Raw genomic sequence first — 24,793 nt, 5'->3', positions numbered from 1 at the left:
TTCTCATGCTTGGCTTAATGATTGACTTTGAAATGTTTGTTTAAGTACATCATGTGCATTAAAGGATTTTCCTCTTCCCCCCTTCCATTCCCCTCAGGTCACCTTATTTGCTCATCTATAGAATCTCCTTCTAGGCTAGGTAATTTTTAAAGGTTGAGTGATAACTATTTTTGAATATTAACCAAGATAATCTTGGCTCCCAATCTTGAACTCCATCTCAATGGAGGCAGGAGAAGGAGCTCCCTGGTCCTGTAAGTATGGTGTGTTTGTGTGCCTTTGGAAAGCTATCCCTCCTTCTGGGCTTGCTCTACAGTCATTCCCAGAGAGCTTGGTTTTGGAAGACTGTAACACCCAGAGTCCCTTGCTGAATGTCTTTTGACTAGCTATCCCGATGGGATGGAAAGCATCAGCAAAAATTGGAAAATGTGTGGAAGGGGAATGAGAGAGGGAGAGAGAGAGGGAGAGAGAGGGAGAAAGAGAGGGAGGGAGGGAGGGAGAGAGAGAGAGAGAGAAGGGGAGGGAAGGGGAGGGAAGGGGAAGGGGGAGGAGAAGGAGGGGAGGGAGGGAGAGAGAGGATGAGAATAGAGAGAATGAATGAGAATATTATTCCTCCCCTCTCTCTCCTTGTTCCAGCACCTCTACTTCAAGTTGCCACAACTTTTATGTGGTTTCTGTTTTTAATACCATTTCTCCCTTGTTCTTTTGGTTTCCCTCTGTTGCTGGTCCCTGGAAGCTTGGCTCTCCTTTCTGTCATCCATTAACCCTGCCGACACCTCTGTAAGCAATCTTCCCAGTCGAGTCTCTTTGTCTGGGCTGAATGCCATCTCCTGTCACTGGCTCTGTCTGATACAAGAGTTGTGTGATGCTGAGGTTGCAGAGTTTGCTCGATGCCATTCCCCTGTGACTCCAGGATCTTGTGCTATGGGGAAGTGCCTGCCTAACAAAATAAGAGTGCAGTGTCCAAGAGCAAACTAAAGGAGGTAAGGGAGACCTAGGTTTAATTTTATGCAAGAAACTTAAACAATACAGTCTCTGCTTCTTCCTCTGTGAACGAGGATCATAATTGTACCAACATCGTTGTGTTGTTTTGGAGAATAAAGGGGGTAATAATGTAGAACTCTTTGCATAGTGCATAATGCTGTGTACATAGAACACAGCGGTTAGTACACCACAAGGACTTAATGCATTTCATCTACTGTGGTGATGATTATGTTTCCTGGCTCCAAACCCTGTGATACTTAGAGGGAATGCATCTCACCAGTGGATCTCTAAGACAAAGAGGGTGTGTTTATTGTCAGATGCAGAAAGGGGGCTGTGTCTTTGTTAGCAGGAAGTGTGGATTAAGAACTGGATGTGCAACAGAGGCCACTCTGGCCTACTCTTGGCACATCACAGCCTGTCTTCCTCGGTCACCAGTTCTGCCCCAGTTAAGATGATCTAGAGGACATGTGGCATGCTGTCTGTCTGTCTCTGCTAAGAGGCTTCCGCATGCTGTATAATCCCCAGCCTTACTGATGCTACCAATTGTCCTTTTATTTCTGTAATCAACAGAATAATGTAGATGACAACATAAAATCTCCCTTCTTTGAGGCATGCTTCCCAAACTTGAAGAGCCAGTTGCCTCAGTTTGCATTCAAACACAGCAAATCCAAAGAAGGTACCTATTTACTTGATCTCTCTCAAAAACGTTCCTATTGAATAACGAAACACAATCTGCATCTCTGGTTTTGTTTTCTTAGGTTGGTAATTCCCCAGAAAATTCAAAATGCCTATGTTAATAGTACCCGACTTTTGTAGGATGCTCATAGGAATGATGGCTGTTAGGTCCAAAGTATTTATAGCCTCCTACTTACTGTCATTCTCAGTGATGATACCAGGCAGCTGTCCATGGTTACTGCTCCATCTGAGATCTTCAAGTGCTCTCGAAGGACTTGGTGACATAGATGCTAGAGGTATATCTGAAACATGGGTTACTCTTGGAGTTAGCCCGTGAGTGCAGGTTAGTGATTTTCCAGGCCCTTAGAGTTTTACTTCTCATGGCACACTCATAAACTGTATAATCTCTGATATGACTGACAGAGGACATGGACGAAGCCTAAGGAATGAAAGGTTCTGAAAGAGTTAAAGGAGATTCTACGAAAGGTCGAATCCTCCAAAACTCTGGGCGTGACTCCTGTCCTTTCCAGAATTTGCCCTCTAAGGCCCACCAGTGAGGGCAGGGGGCTGATCTTAATCACAAGACCTATAATCATGGGGCTGATCTTAATCACTAGACCTGTTATGTCACAGGTCTTCCTTTTGTCTTGCTTATGATTGTATCTTAGTGATTTACATGTCCTTCACTTAACACCCCACTATTGTACTTTGGTGTTTACTCTTTTCTACTAGGATCTGATGATTAACCTAACTGGAGAAGGGTATAAAGATCTTGGTTTTAGAGAATAAACTTTGTCAGTTGCACAAGAAGAGGCAATTGTCCGGGTCTGTTATTTCAGGTTTCTCCCTCCCAAGTTCCCAATATGACTTTATATAAGTCTCAAATTTAAAACAAGTAAATAGGGATAATAGCATTCAGGTGAAGATGAAATAAAGTAAGAAAAACATTTTATAGCAAGAGCTAATGAGATTGGTAGCTACTTAGCAGGTGTGAGTAGACAGGAGACCCAGTGAAGGGCCCTGGAACCTTGGTGGTGGGACCCTTTGAATATTTTAAATATATTCTTTTATAAAAAATCAAATCCACATGTTGCCAAAGGACTGCTCTCCAGTGGTGAAATTGCATGTTTTTCCCATTCCTCTTCTTTTACGTGTGTGTTTCCTCTCTTTTTTTTTCATATTTCATCTCCTTTTTGGCCTGTCCCTGAAACTGTGAGAGACTGGGTAAATTCGAAACTGGCTGATGGGGGGTCAGAAGTGCACACTTGGCAGTTACACCGATTTGGGCTGGAGTCCGAGCTCCCGCAATTATTAGCTGTATGGTCTCAGGTTAGTTGTATAACTGCTCTGTTTTTTTTGTTAGAGAAAATAGAGAATAGCATATTGCCTCACAAACACACAGGGACACATGCCAACAGAGGCAGGTATGGAGTTATACTGCCACGAACCAATGTGAACCAAGCTTTGCCACTAGAAGCTGGGAGAGATTCTCCCTCGAATCCTCCCCCCCACCCCCAAAATAAAACAACAACCTGCTGACACCTTAATTTCAGAATTCTGGCCTCCAGAATTGTGAGTAAATAGATTTGTGTTGCAATCATAGTTTGTTATGGCAACCCTAGGAAATGGATACATAGTTTTCATTTATAAATAATAGAAAAATTAACCTATTCTTTCATCTGACATAAAGTATCTCTGATTGCAAATTTCCAAGCTATAAAATCATCTACTTTTCCTATGTTTTTTGATGGTACTACTTTTCCTAGAATTTTTTTATTGTACTGTGGGCACGCTACCTCCCAGCATCCCCCCACTCCCATTTTATTTTTTGTTTTGAAATAGTGTCTCACTAAGTTGCCAAGGGTCTCACTAAATTATGGAAGCTGGCCTTGAAACTGTGATCTTCCTGTCTTGGTCTCTAAAGTACTGGTATTATGGTTGTGGGCCACCACTCCTGGGTTTCTCTTCTGACCATGTTAAAGTAGATACAGTAGGCTTCAATTATAGAACAATTTGATCAACATCATATAACAAGGAATACTATTTTGTGAGGTCCAGTCTGATTCCTTGTTGAAGATGGGACTGAGTAACCATGTTCATGATTTAATCTTTTCATTTCTCTTTGAAGACTGATTTGGTAATCATAAATTTTTCCTTAATGTATTTTCCTTAGACCAATACTCTTTAAAACTTGAAATTGGCATTTTCCTTTAACATGCTATTTTATTTGTTTCTCTTGGGTAATATAAAATCTTATTTCTTTCAGTTGATCCAGGGAGATAAAGTGCAATATTAAAAATGGGATACATTACCACTGAAACATCAAAGTGTAATCATGGAGGTGGGTTCTACTGTTCCTTTTCCTGACAATTATCATTATTTGCACAGGTGTAGGAGTAGGTGCAAAATTGTTGAGAGAAAGTAGTCACCAGCACACAAAGATTTCATAATTTTTGGAAAGAAATGTCCCCAATGAATGGGATTGCTATAAATACGCAGTGGTTTCTGATTTTTGTAACTAAACCAATTGACTTAATTTGTGAAAATAAAAGAGAAAGTATAAAAAGATGTATAGATATGCTATTTAGTTAGAAAAAACTTGACAAACTCATTCAAATGGGGCCATGAATTTCCAATTAATTTTGATATATTAACAACCTGATGGGGTCTTTCTTTTTGGTTCAGAGTAGTGTTATATGGAATTAAAAACCTAAAAGAGCAGTTATTCAAAATCATACATTAATGTGAATTGGAAGTGGTGGCAGATTTTCTGATGGGGTGACTCAGAAAACAGCAGTAGATGCTAGGACCTCAGATTCCTGGAGTTGGCTGTAGATGTAGTGGCTCTGGTTTGGGTTTGGAGTATCTCCCCAAGGACTCATGTGTTGAAAGCATCCCTAGTGCAGCAAGGGCTAAAGATAAAACATTGAACCAGGGCTCTAATCTCATCAATGGATAAATCCACTGGTGGGTTAGCAATTTGCACAGGTGGTAATTAAGTCAGGTGGGACAGGTTTGGAGGAGGTAGACCACTAGTGGTGTGGCCTTGGAGACTAAATCTTTTACTGGTCACTTCTTGTTGCTTGCTCTACTTATTAGGCCATTATTGAGATAAACTCAGCTTTTCTCCCCCACACTGTGCCTTCATGAAGTTTGCTTTGGAGCTGGCCAACTATGGACTATGCCTCTGAAACCTTGAGTCAATAAACATTTCTGTGTTGTTCATATTTTGGTCACCGTGACAGAAAAGTGGATTTAAACGGTGGTTATCTAAACTCTGCCTTTTTTTTTTTTTTTTTTTTTTTTTTGCTTCAAGAAATTCCAAAACATAGAGAAGCAATGTGGCTTGCTAGAGTGTGATACAGTTGGCCCAAGAAATCAGGTTCTCTGGTTTAAAACCCAGCATTCTTTTCAGTACAACAAAAATGGACAAGGGGATTTTACTTGGGGCCAATCTGCACTATTAATGGTTGTTGGCTAAGCTTATTCCTGATTGTTTAATAATGCCTGTGGTGGGTGCTGTGTGTGTGTGTGGTTGTTACTACCTGTTAGAAATTGCTATCTCTACTCTTCATATGACTGTGACCCACAGTACTGTGGTACTGGGGATTAGAACTACAGGGGCATTCTACCTCCAAGGTACACCCCCAGCCCTTTTTTATTCTTTATTTTGAAACAGGATCTCACTAAGTAGCTGAGGCTAGCCGGAAACCCGGATCCTCCTGTCTCAGCATCCCAAGTACTGGGATTACAAGCCTGTGCCACCATGCCTGGTTTCTAATGATATTTTTTAAGTCATGAGTACACATCTCTAGAAGGAAATAGAGTATCATACTTGGGGGGGGGATTCTGAGTCGGTGTTTGCCTAAGTGTGTGTATGTGTTGGGAGAGTAAAGAAAGCAAGCTTTAGCCTGTGGAGAAATATTTTCTTCAGTTAAAAGCCTCTTAAAGCTCAAAAGCCTAGGAAAACTCTCTGTTCCAAAGGAGGGACATTGGGATTTTAAAGTGATGGATCCAGTGTTGTTTTCTTTGTTCTTCTTTGATACCTGCAGCTCTGTTGATGTCACATTTGTGATTAGGAAAATTAAAACCCACTGCCTTCACCTTTGATGTTCTCACTATAAAAGCGTGCCCCTCGTTTCTTTTTAAGCCTCAGTTCACAGAACATCCTCAGAAAAAGAAAACCATACACTTCTTTCTGTACCTTTCTAGCCAACCATGAGGCAGCCATTCTGCTTTACCTACCACTTTGTACCTGGAGATTTACCATCCTGAAAGGCCTCAAAGGGTTTCATAAAGTGGAATTTGCTAGATGGCACAATTTCTTATTGAGTTTGAACGTATTCAGCGATAACATCTCTTTTATTGTATGTCTGGGGAAATGCTATCAGAGAAGGCGAGTGGATAGCCATGAGCCACACAGCAAGCAAACATTGCAAACTCCCATTTTGACCATTGTTTTAGGATGCTTCTTGCTGTGTCCTTTGGTCCTGTTTCTGAAAGATCAAGGACCCCGCGATAGTTTGTGTTTCAGCTCCAGCAAAGCACTAGTTCAGAGTCTTCACAGGCACCATGTAGGCAGAAAGAAATGAGCCATGTTCTACCTTCAGGGATCTATGTGCTTGCATAGAAACCGACCTGATGGTTCATTGCTGGAGAATTAATGCTTAGGAAATAGACCACATAAGTCTGAAAATCAGTTTGAAGACTTGTGAGATTTGCTGACTACTAATGGGCAAGAACTGTGTAGATTTTTCCCCTTCCAACATTGGAGATCTGTGCTTTGTATAAAAATGACAATCACACCAGGCGTGGTGGCGCACGCTTGTAATCCTCATGCTTGGGAGGCGGAGACAGGAGGACCATGCAGGTTCGAAGCCAGCCACGCGCGCTGGCTCAGGAGACCCTGTTTCCAAAATGAAAATGTAAAAATAGGTCTAGGAGTGTAGCCTGGAGGTAGAAGGGCTTCCAGGAACCCCAGTACCACCAAAAAAAAAAAAAAAAAATGACAATCACGAAAGAAAATAATGTCAAGCAATATTAAAAAAAAAAAAAAAACTTTGAACCATCTTTAAATGATAAACTGCTGAGAAACACAGGAATTACAATTTCTTTATGAGTGATACCAAAGCTTGGCAAGTTATTATTTTGCCTTTTAGTAGGTTTACTGAAGAATTTTGTTTGGAATTTGCTCAGTCAGTTAAAAAATAAGATATCCCCCACACCATTTTGACATGTTTTTTTTTTTTTTTTTTTTTTTTTACAGTCAATCAGTGTGATAATGGAGTTGTCATTTAAATCTGACTTCTAGACTGCTTTTTAGCAACAGATTTCTTCTGTGTATGTCTTTGGCAGTTTTTTTTTTTTTCCTCCTGACATCTCTTGCACTGAAGGTGTGGATTTTAGGAATTTGTTGACGACCTCACAGAAATTGAAAGCCTAGTTCCATTTGAACTTGTGATGGTTCTTCAGCTCTCTTTGCATCCAAAGTTCAGTTCTTAAAAAATAAATTTCCATATCGGTAGTTTCTGGAGATGCTGCAAAAATAGTGCTCTATAAGATGTTGACAATGTTACTTTTTATTCTTCCAGCATCATGATTATAGCATGCTTATCAGTCAAATTCTTGCAAGCAACTACATGACAAGTCCTACCGACATCTCTTTCATATTTGCACATTAGTGATTTGTGCGAATTTTCTACTTACAGAGTAGGGGAATGGGATATCATTCTCATTTTGCAGCTCAAGATCTACAGATAGCAAATGGGATTTTTTTTTTTTTACACAAGATCCACATTTAAGGGATATTGCAATCTTCCATGCTCTAAACATACCAAACTGTTCCTCAAGATGTCCCAAAGAATAATAAACAAGGTAAAAGAGAGAAAGAAATCAATGTGAGTTAAGGAAAATTGGTTTTACATAGAATTTATTAAGTCTTTTCTGCAGCTGTTCAGTGGCTCTCTGAAAATGACATTTCCCCCCCAGTAATAAGTAAAATGTCAGTATGCCCTGGATATAATGAATGTCTTGTTTTTTGAAGGTCATTAGCAGTCACAATGCCACATCTATCGTAGGGCAAGCTTTCAAAGTCTCTCTACTGCACACTCACTTATGAAGGCTCACATTTCTCTATTACTGTGTGGACAATTTCTGAAAGCATGCTATCTAGAGACAGTCTTTTTGGCTGATAAGCCAGGATTGAAGACCCTAGCACCATTTATTTTAGTGATTTGGGGAAGAATTAAGTAGAGCGAAGGGTATGTGTACACAAAGCCATTTCAATGACCTTTGCAATAATGCATGAATGATAGATAAATGAGTGGATTGATTTACTCACACAATCTACTAATTTGATAAATTTACTTAAAATACACTATAGCATCTTTTATTAGTCTAATGCATAGTTGTTGGATAGGATAGCGAGAGAAGAATAAATTTACACAAAACTTCACTATCTAGAGATAACTATTGTAGCATGGTGCTATATTGTGCTGAATTTTAAATATGTATATTTCTAAAAAGAAAATCATGCATAAAGTTTTATATTGTGCTTTGCTTATATTATGTGAATGATATTTTCTTCATGCAATTAAGTATTCTTATGACCAGCTCCTTTTCTCCCATTATGTCATAATTTACTTATGTAATCTTATGTAGCTGATGGTTTGGGTTATTTCTATTTTCTTTTTTTTTTGTGGCCCTAGGGATTGAACCTAGGAGTATTCTACCTCAAAGTCACACCTTAACCCCTTAAATTTTTTATTTTGAAACAGGGTCTTGCTAAGTTGCTGAGGCTGACTGCAAACCGTGATTCTCTTGTCTCAGCTTCCCAAGTACTGGGATTACAGGTGTGTGCCATTGTGCTTGACTTATTTCTAATTTTTAATATTATTAGGACTTAAATAATACCCTTTTTTACATATGTATTTATACCTTCACTGGTCATATTGTTAACTAAAAAGGGAGAATTCAAGAGAAAGGAGAGACATCAACAAGCATGTGTGTTTTCAGGAGACACAACATCCTCAGAGTCCTGCATTGAGGTCACACCAATCCATGCCCACACCAGCGCTGCAGGAGAGCATCATCTCCTCTGAGCCCCACTCATTCTCAATTCTTTTCTCTATTTGAAAAGTCGGTTTTGTGCTGAAACAGGAGGGCACAGGAGATGCATACCACATTTCCTCTACATGTGGGCGTGGAAGTCTTCACAGGTAACATTTGAACTGAGTCTCGAAAGGAGAAGGGGAATCTCTGGACTCATAAGGGATGAGAAGATGAGGCCATGAAAGCCAATTGGTATATGCACAGTAGTCAGGTCAGGGAGATGCCTGAATGTTGGGGGGACACATAATAGAGTGTGTGGGTCCACCATTGAGTGGAGGGATGAAATGGAGATTAAGGTATTACAGATTAAGGCGTCTTTTGCTGAATGTTTCAGGATAACATTTTTTTTTTTTTTGAGTTTTTGTCTTGTAGATAAGAGTTTTTTCTTCCCTGGGTCACCAGGCATTAGAGATACCCATGGCTCTGGGAAGGACTGCTTAGGTGGGGCATTCTCTATTTTTCCTTTACATTTCTGTATCACTTAACTTATGGCTCCTTTGGAAGCATTTGCTATCAGTTATGTCGTGCGCAGTGACGACTCTTACACGATCTTCCTCAAGCAGTTTTATTACCCCAGGTTCTTGTACAGTTCCCGTAAATCTTCTTCCCGTAAATCTTCTCCCGTCGAATCTCCCGTAGATCCCCTCCCCCCAGAAATCTTCCCCTTATATAGAGCCCAACAGCCAATCAGCAGACTGTTCACGTGCACAACTCATGGCAACAGCCAGTCCATTGGCTGTTGCCCTATGGCATGCGGTGTTCCCGTGTATCTCATGCTCTTGTCGTCACTTCCTGAAAGCTGTTTACCACCTAAGTGCTCTGGGGAAGATTTCCGCTCAGCGCCATCTTAGCTCTCGGACTTACTGGCTGATGGGCGGGGCCCGTCACAGTTCCCCCTTTTTTGTTTTTTCAGACAGGAGAGGACAGAGGACTCAACCCCTGTATGTTTGGAAGGGGCTTCTAGGCCCGCCACCTTTTGCCAGGGACAGGACAGAATCAGTGGCAACCCGTATGCAGTTGAGCATGCCCTCCTCGGGATGCACCCTCCCGGGGTCCCGAGTGCAGTCCTAGCTGGCATCCTGTCATTAAGACTTTCCCATCGCCGCAAGCCATATTTGAGGGGATTGTCCCAACTCCATGGCTGCAAATGCCTGAGCTATGAGCACTTGATCTGTAGCGCGCTGACGGATTAGTTTTCTAAGACAATAGAGACATAAGATACACAGTAAGACCAGACAGAGGCCAAGAGCACCCAGTCCAGCCCACTCTTTTAAATGACGAGCTGCTTGTTGGATCCAGGACATAAATGACGAGCTGCTTGTGGGATCCAGGACATCAATGACGAGCTGCTTGTGGGATCCAGGACATCAAGGTGCGGGCCATCACCGGGTCAACTCGAGTAGTATTGGTTTTGATGATCTCCAACCGCAACTGTTTTGTCAAATTGTCAAATTTCGATGACCAGTTATCTGTAGGATATGCAGAAAGCTCGCAAGAAAGATTAGCGGCGATAGACGCGTTATCATTAATCATGACAAGGGGAGCTAAATCCGTGCAACTGCCATTTATCCCACAAAGAAGCCACAGATCAAATGGGTTAGAATGAAAGGCCATGGTCAGGCTCTGATAAGTAAAATTATAACCTGCAAAAGTAGAATTTGCTCCTGTGCCAATTTTAGGGGAAAAGGTAAAAGGATTAAGCGGGGAAAAACTTGAGCAGAATGACTCAAAGGCAATGGAAAAGGAAAAGCAGTCAGAAGCCCCCATTGTGGATCAATCCAAATATTGGCCAGGATTTAAGGTGGCCCTAACTAAATTTTGCCAGTCTCCTGGGGTCATGGCATAGCGATGTAAACTCTCTATTATTGCTATATTGAAAGCAGCTGACGACCCATATGTGCAAACTGACTCTGCGAGATGCTTAACTGTTTTAAAGTTCAAAGGCTCATAATAATGATTTCCCCCCTCCTGCAGCTGGAAAACTGGGAAAGCTTGATTTGCTAGAAAAATTCCCGCATCTCTCCACATCTGACTACTAAAAGAAACACCTTCTCCTGCTCCGGGCGCAGAAGGGTTATACGGAGGAGGCGAAATTTCCTCTTTAATCAGTTCAAAAGCTTTCACTTGTTTACAAATGGCCTCTAATTCCTCCTCAGAGTCATCCTCCCCCTCTGACTCTGAATCCTCCTCACTGGCCACTTTAGAGGAAGTTGAACGTTCCTCTTTTACACCGTCTAAAGCTGCCTGGCCCTCCTGCACAAATTTTCTAAAGCGCCTTTCTTCCAAACAGGCACGAATCAGCCGACAAAGCGGCCGAGTCCCTCCTGTGACAATACCTTGTTCTTCGGCGCGTTCTATGTCTCTTCCCAATTTATCCCAGCTTGCTAAAGAAAGATTCCCTGATACTGTAAACCATGGCGCTACCCTATCTATTTGTTCGAGAAAATCTTGTATTGTCTTGTCCCTAAGCTTTAGGCCTCTACTTTTCAACAAAGCTTTCAATGCTTTATGCAATGGGTGAGATGGACTATTTCCCATCTTGTCGAATCAGGACCAGCCCGATTCTCTAACTTGCTTACACTAAAAAATATCCTCCTTAATGGAGCCCCCTTTGATCGGGGAAAATACAGCGCTGTCCCTCGCTTTTCCGCGAGCCTCGCTTATCCGCGAGCCTTATTTACTAAATATCCTCCTTAATGGAGCCCCCTTTGATCGGGGAAAATACAGCGCTGTCCCTCGCTTTTCCGCGAGCCTCGCTTATCCGCGAGCCTTATTTACTAAATATCCTCCTTAATGGAGCCCCCTTTGATCGGGGAAAATAACCCTCCATAAACGGAGCCTCCTCCTCCCTTTTCGGAGTCAAGGAGTACTTACCAGCCGGCTGCCCTGGACTGCCGAGGTTCTGATCAAAGCGAAGGTCCCCGTACGGGCCACCACTTGTCGTGCGCAGTGACGACTCTTACACGATCTTCCTCAAGCAGTTTTATTACCCCAGGTTCTTATACAGTTCCCGTTCCTCTTTAATGCTCTCTCAACGCCCTCTCAGGTAAAAACAACATCAGTCTTCTATCCTCTCCCTCATCACTCCACCAACCCTCTTCCGTGGCACTCTACGTCTCTGCTGCAGCACACACCGGTCACAGTGGTGGCTTTGTGAACATGTCCGTCCCAGCTCGGAGCCCAGAGCAGTCCGCCAAGAAACTGCTCTTCCTGTCCACCAACCCTCTTAGCTCCTTCTCCTTCCTCCTTCTCCTCGCTAGGGCATGCGCGCTTTTTAACCTTCTCCTGGGCGGGCAGGTGGTAGCACGAGGCGTTGCGTCACTAATTATCCGTAAGGCGCCTGATAGGGCTCACTGCGCAGGCTCAGGGCACCGCCAGCCTCGTGAGCCTCGTGACTTGGCTGCAAGCCCAGGCGCCATCTTGAGTCCACGCTGGCAACAAGCCTGGGTGCCACCTCGGTCCTGCCGAGTGGGCCCCAACAAGTTATATGTCATCATTTCTGTTATCTGCATCTGACATATTTTTATACTTTTTTGGTGCACTATACTCTCACATCATAATGTAGTTCACAGAGATAGTGACATACACGCATGCAAGGCTTGATGAGCTTCCTCTCAGCTCCCTCCCCAATCCCCTTTCCCGATATTGAAATTGACATTGACATACATGCACACTGTCAATGGAAATGACTCCTTCATTGATTCTCCTTCTCGACCTCCTTCCTCTAGAACCCTTCCCTGACTCCACTGGGGTTTCTTCTCTATTATCTAAAGTCCCTTTGGTATCCTGATTACTCCTTTGCTTCCACATATGAGAAAAAACAAAGGACCCTTCACATTTTGTAGCTGCCTAATCTCACTTAAGATCATGTCCTCCAGGTCCATACATTTTCCTGTAAATGACACAATTTTGTTAATCTTTATTATTGAGTAGAATTTTATTGCATATATATCCAACAATTTTGTAATCCATTCATCTGTTGACGGATACCTAGTTAGTTCCATAATTTGGCTGTTGTGAATTGTGCAACTATAATCATGGATATATTTATATCCATGCTTTGTGTGTGTGTGTGTGTGTGTGTGTGTGTATATATATATATATATACACACATATAATACACACATATATACACACACACACACACACACACACACACACACACACATATATATATATATATATATATATATATATATATATATATTACTATACTATTCTGATTTCAGTCCCTTTGGAATAGTATATAGCCGGATCATTCAGATGATCATATAGGTGGATCCATTCCCATTTTTCTGAGAAATCTACACACTGAGCTTTATAGTGGCTGCACTAATTTGCAGTCCTTCCAGCAGTGAAGAAAAGTTCTTTGAGTTATCCTCAGTATATTCCTAACCAGGTAATTTATCCTTAGTATGGAGGCTGGAAGCCTAAGGGAGTGGACTCTTAGATCAGGGTGCAGCAAGTGAAGTTGGTCACAGAGAGACAATCCGTGGAACAGAGAGAAACTCTTTAATGAGCAGGAGGGTGATATAGGAGGAAGGTACTCTACGATCATTATATAATCAACAGCTATGTGTGCAGAACATGGCAGCTCTTAATAAACGAGTGACTAAGTTTCCTAATGAATGGATGGATCCTAGGCAGAGAAGTGATGTGGTACACATTGATTCAGTTTACAAAGAGATCAAACATTAAGATGGAGTCTGAGTGTACCATGGAAATTGGGAGGTGGAGAAAATTAGGGAACTCTTTGATTTGGGAGAGAGGAAAAAGGAAACCAGAACTAAGACAGTGGGAGTAAGAAATAAACAGAGGGGACAGAAAAAAAATCTTTATGGCATTTTGTCACAGGTGTATGTGTACACACCTGTGCAGGTGTGTCTGTGCATTTATGGGGACAGTAACACATAGGAGAAGAGATTTCATGTTTTGTGTATTTATGGGGATGACTTGAATGGGTAAAGTCCAATAAATTGATGAAGAAATACTACAAGTGGTGGTGTGTGTGTTTGAGACTCCTCCAAGTCTTTCAGTGAGACAGCCAAGTAGGGGAGTTCTGTATGTTGGATTTTCTATATTAAATACATTTTGCTGTCATTTGTTTCATTGTTAGCATGTGAAATTTATACTGCTCAGAGATTGATGTGGAGTCTATTTTACAAGTTGTATAGTAGGTACTGGAAGTGTTAATTCATTTTTCATTTTTCTAATTTACATTATGGCCATAGAATATCAGTATAGGATTATTTGGATAACTTAATAGCCCAAGATGAAGCAAACATGGGTTAAAATCTTTGAAAAATTTATATTTCTTCATAAGCAGGTTATGAATGGATGTTTTAGGTATATTTCTTATGTTAAATTATGTCATAGAAATCAGAAAATTTTTTCTCTTTTTATTTTGACAATTATTTATAGTATAAATATAAACACTTTTTTGTGGTACTGAGGGTGGAACTCAGGGGCTTTTCTACCTCTGGGCTATACTCCCAGACCTATTTTATACTTTATTTGGAAACAGGATCTCACTAAGCTGCTGAGAGCAGTAAGTAGCTGAGGCTGGCTTCGAACCTGTGCAATCCTCCTTTCTCAGCCTCTCAAGTGCTGGGATTACAAGCATGTGCCACCATGCCCACCTAGGTATAAGCACTTCAAATGCCCCCAGACATAAAATATAAAATTCAAAACACAAGAAAAATTTAGAGTTTAAAAAACTTTATATGAAAATTTAACATATTGTATGGGGATTAGAAAAAAGCAAAGCTTTTTAATATTTCTTCATATTTTCTTAAATATTATATAATTAGAACCCAGCATTTGTTTTACACAAAAAACATACATATCATTGCAAAGGTTTTTGTATATGTTTTTACGTTATTTCAATAAAATAATTTGGAAAATATAATTTACAGTTAAATATTTATATTATTAAGTACATTGAAGGATATTTAATAATTTAGCAAAGTGACTCTGGATTCAGAAAAACATGGATTGTGTTCATGAATATGACAGACAATTTGACATATTTTAAAACAAAAAAAATGGAGGCAATGTTTTAATTATATATCAGGCTAAACTAATCAAAGGTGAAATTGAAGGTTGTTTTAAATCTAGGGCTTAGAATCAAAAACTTCAAGAAGAAATTTAACAAGCAGTGAGTTAATATTATTTTGCAATAAGATTTAATGCACCCAGCATATTTTCTTAATTTATTTAGAACAAAAGCATTTTCCATAATGTAAACAGCTTCTCTACTATGAAGTCTAATGCATTAAGGACTCGGGAGTTAATTAGTAACTATGGTAACTCTTAGGTCTACTAAGTCAAAATGTGGTAGAAATGCTTGACTGACAATAGATAGCTCCGTAATGTGCTTTCGGCTTTCATGAAAAATAATATGTTAATAAGCTTTCTAAAGAAGATGATGTTCCGGGATTGAAGATATGATACTGAATTTACTCAGATAATTCCTAAAGCCTTAAAAAATACCCCTCCATATGTGCAGGCAAATGGGCCCAGATAAATGTTTCTCACTGAGGTGTTAAAAGGAGAAAATAGCACTTAATGAAGAAGAACATTCTGAGGTGTTTGGGGGACAGTTACATAACAGCACAATGTTTTGTTGTTTTTGAAGCCTTTTGTTCTTGTGTCAATCACAAATTAAGGTTATTTCTCTAATAGTTTAAATATTATATTTACAGGTGTTTTAAAAATTTACTTTGCAAAATAGAAAAAAAGAGAAAGCACAACCAAACAAAACATTGAATTCTTCCATATGGGTATTGCTGAACCCTACTTAGGCATGATGTATAAATACAAAGATTGTTGAATTCTACCTATGTTTTTGTTAAGACTTTTTAATGTCTCAGTTCATAAGGGATATTTCTTCTTTTGTATTCTCTTGGTTTGATTTTGGTGTAGGAAAACACTACATTCAAAAAATGAATTTGTCCAACTTCTTTGTTTTATATATAATGTCCAGGATTTATAGCTGCACCAGTAGAAGGAATAGGGGAAATATATCTATTTTTATCTTCTCAGAAGCGCAATGGCAAAACTGATCTTAGAATGCATGTGTAACTCTCTTAAATAGTGAGGAATCCTGATAATTTCCCATTTTGCTGTTGAGCTAGAGTGAGCACTCTGTTTTTTTATGGTTCCATAAAGGCAAACCTTTGAGGGAAAAACGCTTGCCTTCTATCACTGCATGGTTTCTGAAATAGCTGTGAGTGTCCAAACCAGATCCTGTGTTGAGCTGGGACTGCCTGACATCATGGTGTGACTCCAGGGAGACATCTGGCCTTTTCATACATCAGAATCAAAAGATCATAGGACACAGTCCTCCCAAAACCAAGCAATTAAGGCCAGAGTGTTGCAAGGACTCTGGGAGGCAGAATGGCTAAGGGTTTCTTCTAGTGCCCTTCATTCCACTCAGCTGCCTCAAAGGGCCATTGCTTTAATGTTTACCTTATAAATTTACCCAAACTCATATGAACAAGCACATTAAAGAATATTTTATAGTGAAAACATGATAGAAAGATGAGCGAACAGATTGAAAAATATGAGGGAGAATCAGGATAACAGGTAAAAGATAAGGAAGATCCTGGATACAGGTGATGGTGGAGGAGGGCTCGGAGGAAGACCTTGGGTGGAGAGGCAGGAGGCTCCTGGGTGGGCAGGACGGGATACCCTTAGGGACAGTGGTAAGAGTGAGGGATAGTTAATGGCTAGAGAAAAGACATCTTAAAGGAGACTGTGTTGGGGTTTCTAGAAAAGAATAACAAAAATGACACTACTTTAGCAAATTAGTACTAGCACATTCCCAGACTATCTAAGGAAAATGAAAGATGACCTATTAGACAAATAACAATAAGTACCCAACGTATTTTTGAAGTGATTTATGAAGACCTTTGGGATTATGCACAGGGGGAGTTATCAAAGTAACTAAAAAAGATGATGATTTCAGGAAATCAGGGTAATTAGGATGAGGAATACAACATGAAAGGCAGAAAAGGTTGTTTTCTATTGTATAACTGCTTCAGTTTATTTGCACATATGCCTCTAAGATATATTAGGGATGCAAAGATGCTGTGGTTTCCTGTTCATGAGGTTTTCAATGGAAGGACTTTTTAATAGAAGGACTTAATACTTTTAAAGCATAGCAGAATATGAAAGTATCACACTAAGAATAAAACAGAGGAGAGAGAATTCAAGGAAGTTCAATGTCCAGCAGGAAGGGATTCACAAAGAAGGGCTTTCTGAGGATGGCTCCTGTAACACGAGTTGACTGTGTGTTGCAGGGAGAGAGGAAGAGGTACCTGGGAAGCAGGTGCAAAGCTGTAGGGCGGGCAGCTTAGATGGCAATAATTAATCAGCCAGGATCTTTGCAGGACGGTAAGCCAAGGTGGAACTCTGGGTCCACTTAGTAGATGTCTTTGAAGGCTGACTTCCTACAGCACGGCCAAGTGACTTCCATAAAACCCAAATTTGATCTGTTCCTCACCCAATTAAGATGTGTGGTCAGTTTTCCTATCACCATTAGAAGAGTCTGAAAACTGCTACATGACACAGGAGACCTTGCAACCTGCCTCTGTCTTCTCTTCACATTCATCTTTGCAATTCTCCTTCTCTCAGCTGACTTCTTTGCTTTTCACACTTAAAGGTAGCTTCTTCAGCTGGGCATGTGGTGCATGCTTGTCCCCGCACTTGGGAGGCAGAGACAGGAGGATCGCACAGGTTCGAAGCCAGCAGCGCTGGCTTAAGAGACCCTGTTTTCAAATAAAAAAAAAGATGTAAAAATGGGTCTGGGAGTGTAGCCCAGACATAGAAGGGCTTCCAGGAACCCCAGTACCACCACCAAAAAAAAAAAAAAAAGGTGGCTTCTTCAGAAAGACAGTCCCTGACCTCTGAGTCAAGATGAGGTGTCTACCATTTCATATAATCAGAGATCCTTTTTTTTTCTTCCTATCTATTGAATACCCTGAAAGAAAACAAAATACTTTTTCTCTCTCATTATCTCTCTCCTTTACTTGATCTGTAGCAAACAGTGCCTCTTCTGCTTTCTGGCTTTTCTTCATTGCTATCTTCTCTGTTCCTAGCCTGGCACATAGTTTTCCCTTAATAAAAACAAATCAAGTGAATAAATGCCAGAATAAAAGAATGTTCTTATTGAAATAAGTGCTCAACACACTAACAAAAATGGGAAAATGGGGGCGCATAGTTTGAAACATAAATTTGAAAGTGCAGGCAGGCCTGAGTGTGAGACCAGATTGTAAACGTGGACCTTCCTGGTTCTCTGTCATCTTGGGCCATCTGCACTGGCTGCTTCTCCTTCCTACCCATCACCCCCAGGTGCCCGCCCTCCTAGTCATCTCAGCCCCACCCCTCTGCCTACTTCAGGTCAGTGTTTCTCACATTTAGAACCCAGGACAGGCAGGTATATCTGTAGATATGCTCTTTAGAGTTGATCATCTTAATGCTAATTGAAAACTCATGCTCCAGTTGGATGGTACCATTACAAAGTTATTTTGCCATTTCAAAATACAAAACTTCTGTTTTTGTTGAGGTAGTTAAAAAAAAAAAAAACTTAAAGGAAATTGTCCTACAGTAGGGTTTAATGTCTTGAAGCTAACATTTCATGAACTGGAGTACATAGGTTTCATTTTTTTCTTTCCTTTTTTTTTTCTCTTCCCTTTAGATGAGTCTCTAGATGACTCAGATTTTGAGAAACCCCATCTTGGACAGCAGCCAAGCTAAAGCATGAGAGAGAATTGAGGCAGGGTCTTTGACTCAATAGTGATCAATGATTACAAAGCAAGTTGTAGGTTCATCAATGATGTAATAGGCAAACCTGTAATGTGCAAAATCATTTTTTAAGGACAGAAATGGCAACAGAAACTTAGCAAGGCTTTCATCAATTTGGCAAGGTTTTGTTTCAAAATAGAAAATAAAAAGAGTTGGGGCTATAGCTTAGAGGTAGAATGATCCTGGGCTCAAATAGGGGTAGAATGATCCTGGGCTCCCAGTACCAAAACAAACAAACAAAGAAGGCAAAAACATATAAGATCTAAATATGAATTACACAAATATCAAAGTATTGAATAACAATGGAGTTTTTAAGAGAAGATCTTCATTAAATTTAATACTTACTAGGCATCATCAATAAATGTTTTGTACAAAAGAAACGAGAAGTTTCTTTTATCTTGCTAAACAAGACCAGAGATGAACTTGTATATATATATATATATATATATATATATATATATATATATATATATATATATATATATATAGTATGGGGTAAAAGGGGAAAGCAGAAACAAAGCACTATTTCCCTTTTGCAACATTAAAAATGTGTTCTCATTGCTCCCAGATCAAAGAGTGCTTGAATTTTCACCCAGCCACTTCCATTCTCCTGGTATTTTCTTGGCTGACTTTTAGTTGGAAGATCTACTTTCCAACATTCTTATTACCTCAGATTTCTAACCCTTTCCAAATTTAATGCTGAAGCTACTGTTCCCTAGTATAACACAGCCAACCCAGCTCCCCATCGATGAGGGTTCCTCCCGCCCATTATAGCTCATGAGAACCCCAAGAGGTACTTTCAAGCAAAGAAGAAACTCCCAAAAGGGTGTTTGTTTCTCACTCCCTGATCCATCCAATGTCCTGTTTAAAAATAATGTGAGGAATAAATTTTCCTTTTCCATGCATCTCTAAAAGACCCACGTCATTTATTTTTACTTTGATAGTCTCCGAGTGAGTGTATTACCAGAATCTTGGGAAAAAAAGGTCCCTTTCTGATTAGCAAGGGGACAGGAAATATGGCTTTAAATTTCTTTTAAAGCCCTGCTCTCAAATTGGTAAGTATTTATGCAGCTTCTGTCTCTGGAGGGCAACCCAAAACATCAATCCTCAGCATCCCGGTAACATTTGCAGCACACAAGTAGTGTCAGAGTGTTCGCTGCTGGAAATCTGTTACTATGGTTACCACCTATAAAAAGGTCACCTTCAGGAAATTCTTTCTGTGTGCAAGATAATACCAGGATAAGGAAACTTCCTCTGGAGAGGATAGAGCAGAGTTTGCCATGCAGGCCTGTAATTACCTTGGTGGCTTTGGAAATCTGCATATTATAATCAGTGCTCTGTATTTCAATAAAAAGAACTACATTAATCAGATATTATCTAAGGTAGAATTTCAGAATAATACCAGCCAGAATGTTCTGATAGGGTGAACATGCTGTGCTGAAGGCTGAGTTTATTTTCTCCATTGCAGATTGCTTGGTTAAAGTCAGTCAGGAGTCTTAAGTAAAGTAAATCTTTCTTGCAAAAGATTAAACATCTTTTAACTCTTGAAAAGAATATTTAGTTGCATGTGTATTGTGTTCCCCATTGGATGTAATTGAAGTCTCTAAAATATTAGTAAAACTTTAACTTTAAAAACTGGAAACCTTTTTACATTTTCATTCTATGGGCTACCTGCGTAGTTTCATATCTGATGTTAGAGACTTAATTCAGTCATCTTTACCTTGTTACACTGGTCAGAAAACATTATTATTAACATTATTATTATTGTTATTATTATTGGTACTGGAGATTGAACCTGGGACCTACAGGTGTTCTGTCTCTGAGCTTCAACCATAGTCCTTTTATTATTGTTTATTTTGAAAAAGGGTCTTCCTAAATTATTTAGTCTGGCCTTGGACCTGTGATCTTCCTCTCTTAGATTCCCAAGTACTGGGGTTATATGCGTGTACCACCACACCCTGCTCACTTTTTAAAAATCTTGATTATATATTTTACATAGCCCAGTAGATCCAAAGTAGAGTCATATTGACATGTAATCAATATAATAATTATTATTGATATATCATACATTCATCTTCTTCATACAAAATCTTTTAAATCCACTGTGTTTTTTACATGGGGCTATTCCTTGTTCTTTGAACTAGCCCCATTTCAAGTGCTCAGTAGGGACATAGGCTACTTTTTAATTTACTTTCTTAGAGAAATCTCATCAGATATGCATTTGGGCATAAATAAAAATATGTCTATGGCTCAGTTTGGTGTCTATGATGAGTTCATAAACCAAAGGAAGAAGCTGGACCCTCTGCACGGACATAGAACATGTCCACTAAGTTGTGGTCTGGGCTCCTGCCCAGGCTGTGTCCTAGAGTCCATTGCTAGGAAATGCATCCAATGCTGTTCTCACTCACCTGTGCACATGGCATTGTAGACAGAGATCTGAGAGGCAGGAAATGGGTGCAGGTGTCCTTTGGAGGATAAGTGAGGCACATATGCTTTTCCCCCTGGCAAACCACAGCTGAATACACATGAAAGTTGCCTTGGAAAGGTAAATTTTTCCCTGTGTCATTTTTTTTTTTTTTAGAAATCTCTGGTGCTCAAATATGGAAGTGTCCGTATTTGTAGGGAAATTCCTTTTGTTGAGTTGTTTCTACAGCAATTCTGCTCTTTCTCAGAAAGCAAGACATACTGGAACAATTATTTAAAATGAGACACTAATATCTAAAGACGAAGCCACATCCTCCAATTACTGGGCAGTATAGTGTTTGCTATGGTGTACTCTGGAATTCCAGAAACATGCATCTAATTTTACTGCTCTCCAAATCTAGAGTTTCAAGACAGGACACTCTGTGCAGCACCAAAGATTCAAAGTTAGTTCAAAATTAATCATTTCAAAGACTAATTTTCTAAAAAACAACATGTCTTTTTCCATGCCTCCTGGGATTCCATCAAAGAATGGTCCTGGTAGCCTGAAGACAGGTTAAATGATAAGGGGCTGATTATTATATGAGGAGAAACACATTTGCAAAGCCCTGGCACCAACTGTCCTTTGGCTCGTGACTTCGGATAGTATAAGGATCTCAGCGGGGGAGCTTTAAACCACTTATCCATAAAAATGGACTCTAACCTCTGGGTTGACCACTTCTTCCTTTAATATTTAGGTAATAGCTCGGTAATTCAGTTGATGGGACTGGTGTTTCCATGTACCTGATGCTTCTCTGCAAAGTTTTTTGGCTCCTAACAAGCACATCCCTGTTCTTTACTTCTCTATCCTCACCAACAGAAAGTCTGACTCTAATTTTATTTATGTAGTAGCCACTAATAATTTCAACTAGTCAAAATCATTTGACAAATAAATGGAGGCTCCATACATAATTTTTTAACATATAGATATAATGGATACTATAAATCCTGGGCATTAAGGTAAACCTTTAAAGTTCTTGCTTGGACTGCTCTGTGTTTTCTCAAAGGCTGAGTGTCCAGATACTTGAGATCAGGAGCAAGTTAGAGACAGGACTAAGAGCTGCTAGAGACAAAGAAGAGGAAAGCAGGTGCTAGTACACACTGAGATTGGACTAGTGGGGGAAGGAAAGAAGATTGATTAATACACTCCTCAGTCACCTGTTGGGGCAATTTGGAGCCATTTAGTACAGAGAGAACCAGTGCAATGCTGATTGAGGGCACCGATGTTCATTGTGCAGTGTGATAATGGAAATGCCTGGTGGCAATTTCATAATGATAATGATCAATTAAGAAAAATAATTTATTAGATGAGCATGGTGGCACATGCTTATGATCCCAGTATTCAGGAGGCTGAGATAGGAGGATTGCAGATTTGTGGCCAGCTTCAGCAATTTAGTGAAGCCCTATGTAACTTAGTGAGATTCTGTTTCAGAATAAAAGATAGAATAGGGCTAAGGATATAGCTCAGAGATAGAATGCCCCTAGATTCAATCCTCACTACCAAAAATAATAATATATTTATTCTACGTAAAATATGCTGCATATTACTTAGGTTTAATAGTTTCTATTTGAGAGTTTAAACAGAGAAATATGTACAATTTATAAAATGGTCCATTAAAGATTTGATTAAAAATATCACACTGATAGAGATATACCTTATTTATCTGCAAACATTTTCTTTTGTGAATTATTTACCCATTTATGCTAGGTATATACATTTCCTGCCGACAAATCTCAGAGCATATTTGTGAAGAGCTATATCTGTAAGAAGTGTGATAATATCAACTGTCTGTTTCCCTCTAGTCCCTAAAACCAACCAACCAACCAACCAACCAACCAATTTTTCTATATTTCCTTATGATGTCAGGTTCTTTGTAAACCTGACCTCTATGTTATGTGGGAAATAACACTGTGTGAAAACTGGGCCTGAGTCCTGGGATTGTTTCTTTCCTTCCCATTTCACTTTTACCTGCTCAGATGAATGTCTTTGAGGTGAGCATCCTATAAAGGTCAGTGGTGGCTTTCTCTGCCTGCCCAGGTCGGTTGTGTAGGGTAGATCTGGGATAGGTGGACTTTTCCTGTCAACAACTCCAGCAGAGGGATCTTTGTGGTCCTGCACACACTCCCCAGCTCTCTCCTGGGATATAGCATCCCACAGAGCCAACCTTGAACTTCTCTAGCTTTGCCACAGTTCACACTTTTATCTGACCCTCTACACTGTTGCCAACTCCTAAGTGCTAGCATCAACCTGATCCACATTATTGTTTAGTTTATTTTTGTGGTTCTGGGGATTGATGCCAGAGGCATTCTACTTCTGAGCTATACCTGCAGCCCTATTTTATTTTTAATTTTGAAACAGGGTCTCACTGAGTTGCAGAGAGTCTTGCTACATTTCTGAGGTTGGCCACAAACCTGTGGTCCTCCTGTCTCAGCCTCTCAAGAACTAGGATTGCTATTTTCTTTCTTGACCCACACTGTTTAGAAATGAGATGGGTCTCAATCATGTTAGGTCACGGTAGTGGCCCAATCCCTGTGTTTTTCATTTCCTACTGTTTTGGAGTAGAGTGAAAGAGAAGACCAAGAGCTATGCATCCTGCTTTGACACCACTTCTAACATGGTCAGAAGAGCAATAATAGAAACAATATGCAAGTGTGAAGAATCCAATGACAAAACAAAAAAATCCTACTCAACTTTAAACAAATGCCCTGAACATTTCCGGTTTTCTAGTCACTCTGTTTCAGATACTACCCATTTCATACCCATTATCTCACTTAACGCTCTCACACACATACTGATTAAATATTATTATTGTTATCATCATCATCTTTTTTGATTTGGAGGGAGGGAGGGAGGGAGGGAGAGAGAGGGGGAGGGAGGGAGAGAGAGGGGGAGGGAGGGGGGGAGAGAGAGAGAGAGAGAGATAGAGAGAGATAGATAGATTAGTTAAGCAACACACCCAGCACTACTCAAATAATGGCAGGGCAAGTACTGCAACTTATGTCTGCCTGAGTCGAAGTTTCATGTTGTCAGGTAATAATAAAGCTCTATTCTCTCTCTTTTCCATATATTATACAAATATACTTATGCACACTATATTATAGTATGTTATATAGTATGTACAATATATATTTAGTAGATTATATTCTCTATAAACCATAATACATCATATTTGGATTTACTAAATATACTGTCATATATTATGCAATAGAGAGAATACACATTTCATTTGTCAGTTCAGAAGTATGCAGATATAGTACATAGATTGTTTATTGGAATATATATTCTTATAATAGACCGTAAGTTCTTTGAATATAGGGACGATGTCATTTCTTTTCCCATATTCTCTTTACTCTATGCTGAGTAAATTATTGAGAAGAACATGCTAATTGCACTTTGCTATTCTAATATTTAAAAAATATAGTGTTTGAACAATTGTGCCTCAGAATTATAAAAAATAGTCTCAATGAAGTGTTTACTATTTAATAATTTTATGTCCTTGAGCAAAATATTTAACCTGAGCCATAGTTTTCTCAATTTAATAGTAGAAGTGATAATGACTGCCTCATAGACTTTGCAAAATGACATACATACATAAAATTGTTGGCCCAATGCCCAGCTATTAGTTAGGAGTCCTCGTTTGTGGTAATTATAATTGTGCTTACAATGCTTCTGAGTGTTCTTGTGAACACATATGATACTTGTGAGCTTTTTTAATCATTGGATTTTATTAATGATCTATTTATAATTAGAAAAATAAAG

The sequence above is a fragment of the Muscardinus avellanarius genome, assembly GCF_963383645.1.
Source record: "Muscardinus avellanarius genome assembly, chromosome: 14".
In the NCBI taxonomy this organism is placed as follows: domain Eukaryota; kingdom Metazoa; phylum Chordata; class Mammalia; order Rodentia; family Gliridae; genus Muscardinus; species Muscardinus avellanarius.
Note: the sequence above shows the minus strand (reverse complement) of the source record.